The following is a 6,000-nucleotide window of genomic DNA, read 5'->3' on the forward strand; positions in this document are numbered from 1 at the left end:
ATTAAAGAAAAAAAGAAGACATGAAATATTATACCAAAAGAAGAAAGGAAGAAATAGATAAACATGAGGTAAGGCAACTATTAGAATAATAATTATTAATTTTTTAATAAAGTATAAACAAATAAAAAAGTGCTATAGCTTAATAAGATTACATAGCAATTTAGCACTGGAAGGAATCCTAGAGAACCACTCCTTTCTTTGCAGAGATTAAGGAAACTAAGGGCCAGAAAAACAAAGGGACTTACCCAAGATCACAATGTATCCACGGTCACGGAGCTAAGTTAGTAAAACTTGAAATGGACTACAAGTTTTTCTGACTTTTAGTTGAGTGACCTATTTAATATTTCGAAATCAGCAACCAGATGAGCATGACCTCAACTCTGAAGCCACCTCCACCTGCATATATCCCACACTGTTGCGCTCCCTCTGCTAAAACTGAAGAAGCATTTCTGCTCCTTTTAAGAACTAAACCTTTCGCCTGTCTTCTTTCCCACACCTTCTCTCCGTCTCAAGGATTGTGCCCTCTCTACAGGATCATTCCTATCAACAAAGAGGCTCTAATAAACCTCTTGCTTGACTCCATGTCCTACCGCATCTACAACCCAATTTCTCTACCCCAATTTTCCAATAAATTTTTTTGGAAGAGTAATCTATAATCTAGAATGTCATCTCTACTTCTTTTCCAACCATTTTCTTCTGAATCCACACTAGTCACGTTTTCACCCCTACCATTCCACTGAAATAGCTTTTGTCAAAATAGACAATGATGGTCATTTTGGCTAAATCCAACAGCCAATTTTCTGTCCTACTCGTCCTTGACCTCATAGCAGGATTTGACACAACTAACCATTCCCTATTTCCTGAAATACTCTCTTTTCTTATTTGGTTTCCACAGCCATCTGCTCTCCTGGTTTTCTTACTGTCTCACTGGCTGTCTCTTCTCAGGCTCCTCTGTTGAATCTCCCTGTTCTTCCTGATCTCTAAATGTTGGAATACACAAGGCACCACGTATTGGCCCTCTTTTCTTTACCTACACTCTCTCCTTAAGTGATCTCATCTAGATTAATTTACCTTGACCTCCAGATTCATATACTCACCTTCCTATTCAACAACTCCATCTGGGTATCTAAAAATCATTTCAGAATTACAGGTCCAAAACCAAAACCATGATCTCTACCCCCACCCTTTCCTATTTTTCTGATCTCATTAAATGACACCTCCATGTACTAAATTACTCATGTTGCAAATCTAAGGATCACTTTTGATTCCTTCTTAATCTTACATCCCAACCATCTGTAAAACCAGATGGTTTTATCTCCAAAATATATTCCAGATTTGCTTATTTCTTACCATCCCCACTGCTACTGCCCTAGTCCAAGCCACCATCTTTTCTCACTTGAACTTCTGCAACTGCTTCCTGATATGCAGCATCATCCTTGCTTCACCAGTCAGAGAAAGCTACCTGACACAGACATTAGACAGCATTATTCTCCTGCTTAACACCCCTCAACGGCTTCCTACAGTCTTCAGATTCCTGAACCAGATCTGCAAACTCCTACAAGATCTAGCCTTTCTGTGTACTTCTCCATCCTTATTTCATGTCACTCGTCCCCTCACCTGCTTTTTCAGCCAACGTGGCCTTCTTTTGTGCCCCCAACATGCCAAATTTTGTGCCCCCAACATGCCAGGTTTGTTGCCACTGCTGCCTGGCTACCTCTGCTGCCAGCAAAAGAGCTCATAACAGGCAACTAGACGTGTAAAATAAAAATGACCTTAGAGAGAAAGATATAAATAAGGAAATCTCTCTCCCCAAAAAGGAAAATAACTAACTAAAGAAAAGGAAAAGAACTAACTAAAGACGGGATAAAGATAAAAACAATATTGCTGCATTGAAACTGCAACCTCTTCTCTCCTATAAAGGAGAAAAAATGTTTAGAAACAAATAAAACCAAGTAGTTTTTCCACTCCTCTACTCATATGTTCCAGGATATTCCTGAGCATTTTCTTATCCTACATTTATTTACAGAACATCTGCTCTTGCTTAAATACAAAACTATGTTTACATTTTAAGGATGGTTTCCTAGACTTCAAGTCAGATCACAGTAAATTCTAGACTTAAAATTTAAGGCATCATCAGCTTCTTTTAAACAGCATTTTGAAATAATGGGTCAAATGAAAGCATCTTAACTACAGTGTATTCCTAAAGTTTAGTCAAATGAAAACACCAGAGAATATTCATTCATTCATTCATAAGGCATTTATTGAACAGCTACTAAGTGTCAGGCACTTAACTATGGATCAAAGTGGAGATACAAAAATAAGTAAGACACAACTGATCCCCTCGTTAAGAGTTAAGGAACTCCCCAGCCAAGAAGAAAAGGTAATGCAAGAGTAAACGTACTAACGATAAAGGGAAGTTAAGGAAGCTAAGTAAACTAAGAACAGAGGACAGAAGGGAGTTTGGGAAGGTTTCCAAAGGAGGTAAGGCCTAAACTGAGTCTTTAGGTATTAGCAGAGGTTAAGCACAAGTATGATTTAGGTTGTGTGTTTGTGTTCTGGTGGGGTGGAACGATAGATGAGGCTAGTAAAAGAAGGCAGTTGGTGAGGGAAGACCCTATTTCAGTAAGACGAAGCAGCGTGTGCAAAAGTAAAAGGCATGAGATATATGTGGCATTTCATCAAAATGCCAATAGTTTACAACTGTGCTGTCCAACACAGTGGCTACTGAGCACTGAAATGCAGCCAGTCAGATTGAGCTATGCTGTAAGTATAAAATACACATGAGATTTTGAAAACTTAGTGCATAGAAAAGAACATAAAATCTCTCGTTAATAATCTTTTTTATATTTATTATATGTTGAAAGAGTAGCTGAGATATATTGAGCTAAATAAAATATATTATTAAAATTAATTTCACCTGTTTGTATTTTCTTGTGCGGCTACAGAAAAAATGTTAAATTACGTTTTGGTCAACAACAAAACGCATATACGACAGCGGTCTCATAAGATTAGTACCATAGAGCCTAGGTGTGTAGTAGGCTATACCATCTGGGTCTGTGTGAGTACACTCTGTGTTGTTCACAACGGTGAATCACCTAAGGACATGTTTCTCAGAACATATCCCCGTGCTCAAGCAATGAAAAACTGCATATGGTTCACATTACGCTTCTATTGGACAATCTTGGTTTAGAACTCCACTGGCTGGGGGGTAATGATAAAGAAATAATAAGTCAGGCACGATTAAGTGGAAGAGGCCATTAAAAGAAGGATCTTTACATCATACTAAGAAGTTGGGTGGAAACAAACCAAAGATCTTCAGTAGGATTAAAAAGATCAGATCTGACATTTACAAAGTCCATCTCCAACCCAAGAATTAGAGGGCAATAAGGCTGAAGAAAGAAGACCAGCTTGTCTTGAAATCATTTGACAAAGGATAGCGGTGTGAACTAAGGTAGGATAACTAGAGATACAGAGTGCAAAAGTGAGTCAGAAATGTTTATCAAATAAAATAAACTGGACATGGTGAGAGATTATACATGGAGTATGAGAAGAGAGAAGAAACTAAATGAATTCCAAAGTTTTGGGCTTGCAAAACTGGGTGAATACGGTACCACTGAATAGGACAGGTTTGGTGGGGCAAGGGGATGGGTTCAATATTAGACAAACTAAGCTTAGGATGCCTGTGGGAAATCAAAGCTAATACAAAAAATTAGCTATATAAATTGGGAGCTAACTCAAGAGTTCCAGGACAGAGATAAAAAAATCAACAAAATACAGATGGTGGAAGCGAAGACTACCAAACGCCTGAGGATGAACTAGCCGAGAAAAGAACAGAGTGAAGAGAAGGCAGAAGACTGAATTATGAGGAAACACAATAATTAAATGATGGGCAGAGGAGGAGGATCCCACAAAGGAGATGAAGAATGACAGGCAGGAGAACCAGGAGAGGGTAGCGTCTTTATCATAAAGGATTTCTACTGTGTCTTACAGAATTACAGCTACATGATTGTTTAACAGAACAGATGTGACTGACAAAAAAAAAAAATCTCTTTTCCAAAGTCACCAATTACTTTTTGATATTTGAAATGACACTTTGTCAACTGAGAGAATCAAAACAAACTCTTATTTTCTATTATGTGTTTGGATAATCACATAAGTCAACATGCAACAAAAATCCCAAAGTGAAATATTTAGAATGGTAATATAAAATTCAAACATGGAAATACAACTGGAAAAAACAGAGATTAAAATAACAACCATGCTAGAGACAGTAAAGAATCTCCAGACCCATATCCTTTTTCCAGTTTTACTGTTTTCCAAACTGCATGGAGCCCCTCTAGCCAAAAAAAAAAAAATTTAAATGATGACTGTTGATCCTGAAGAAATATCTTATCCAAGTTCTTAACCTGAAGGTAAAGGACGAGCATAAACATGGATGTGCCCGTGTACCTTCCTAGGGAGAGGAGCCAAAACTTTCTTCAGACTTTCAGCGGGGGGTCCACAAGGGAAAAGATTAAGAAAATCGCCAGTCAATGCAGCCCACAGAATAGCTCACACAAACCAAATACCAATAACAAATCCACTTTAACAAAACCATCCAATTTTTTTCATTTACCTAAGTAACATTTCAATAAAATCAATCCTCACAACATATCTACAATTTCCATTCTCAAACGGAAAAAAAATATGGTTCTAGTAATTTGTTACTAGGCAGTAATTCGTTGCCAATTGATGTTAGTAATCTGTCCAAGGCCACAAAGTGAATGAGAGGTTTATACTCAGGTGAACTGGACGGGTGCTCCTCACAACTGTTAAACTCTGCTCCTTGGTCCTCCCAAGGTACAAAACCGAGTATCTGACCACCTACGCCAACTCATCTATTCCAACAAGGCACATTTTTGCCAACCCTCTTTCCTCCCTTCATCTCATCCGTGAAGGATGTGGAAAAATTTCACAGCCAGGACAAGTGAGGCTTTCCACTCTAACCAGTCTTAATCTCCCCCTATTTATCATCCCAGAGCTACCAAAAGCCTCACAGCCTCCTTCCCCTTCTTGGCCCCGTCCCTCCTTCAGTCTCCACAGCCTCTAGGGTTTTCTAATAAATCCTAACCCCTCCTTCCAGGGCCTCCTGCACCGCGCTCCCTTCCTCCTCGCCCGGATCTCAACCCTTCCCCAGCTCCTCCTCCGCCCCGTCACTTTCCGACCCCCACCTGGCAGTCCCTCTCCCCTCCTCCGGCCCGCTGCCGCTGCCCGGCTCTGACTTCCTTTCCGAGGACTGTCTTCTCTCCGCTCGCCACAGCCTCCCCGCCTCTAATCCTTTCATCCTTCCCGCTTGGACAGCTCCACTAGCACGCCGCGAGCCACGACCACCGCCTCGCCAGCTCCCCACGCCCCGGCCGCGTCCCCTCGCACCGCGACCTCGCGAGTCTCCACGCCCACCCAGAGCCCAGCGCCACCCCCCGACCCCCTCAGGGCCGACGCGGCGGCCCGCCTGCTTGCCTTCTCTCCGCCGACCGGACTCCCCGCCGGGGCCTCGGCGTCGGGCCCCCGAAGAGCGGGTGCCTGGCTCCTGCGAGGCTGCGGAGGCCGCGGGGCGGGTGCCGAGGTTGCCGGGTTGGGGGAAGTTTGAACACAAGGCCAGGGTAGGGGCGGGGACGGCAGCTCCCAGGCGGCGGAGGCGCGGCTACCTCGGCTCCACGGTAACGGAGGCAAAGACCCAGACTGCACTGCGGGGCGACCGCAGCCAATGGTGCCCGCCCTCGATCTCTCATTGGTGTCTGTCTCCAGGTTGCGCTTTCTATTGGCTTAAGTGGAACCGGAAGGCGGGACGAGAAGGACGAGAGAAGGCGGCCATTGGTTGGTCGCTCTAGCGGCCCCGGCGATCTACAGTAGAAAAGTCGTTCGCGCCGCCGCTTCTCAAAGCGGTCGGCCATTTAGGCTGTGTGGATCCAGGCGCGATGCGGGGCGTGCAGGGCCTGGCGTGGTGCGGGGAGTCCGTGA

The 6,000-nt window shown here is 43.0% G+C and overlaps 1 protein-coding gene across 1 annotated transcript in view; it reads right to left on the bottom strand.

Annotated features, from left to right (window-relative positions):
• LCA5 (lebercilin LCA5) overlaps positions 1-5,728 on the bottom strand; it is a 68,323-nt gene extending 62,595 nt beyond the window's left edge. The window contains exon 1 of the mRNA XM_070496584.1: positions 5,500-5,728. The gene's annotated coding sequence lies outside the window, so the exon portion shown is untranslated. The remainder of the gene's footprint in view (positions 1-5,499) is intronic.
• Positions 5,729-6,000: the final 272 nt, after the last annotated feature.

This window comes from Equus asinus, chromosome 24, assembly GCF_041296235.1.
Source record: "Equus asinus isolate D_3611 breed Donkey chromosome 24, EquAss-T2T_v2, whole genome shotgun sequence".
In the NCBI taxonomy this organism is placed as follows: domain Eukaryota; kingdom Metazoa; phylum Chordata; class Mammalia; order Perissodactyla; family Equidae; genus Equus; species Equus asinus.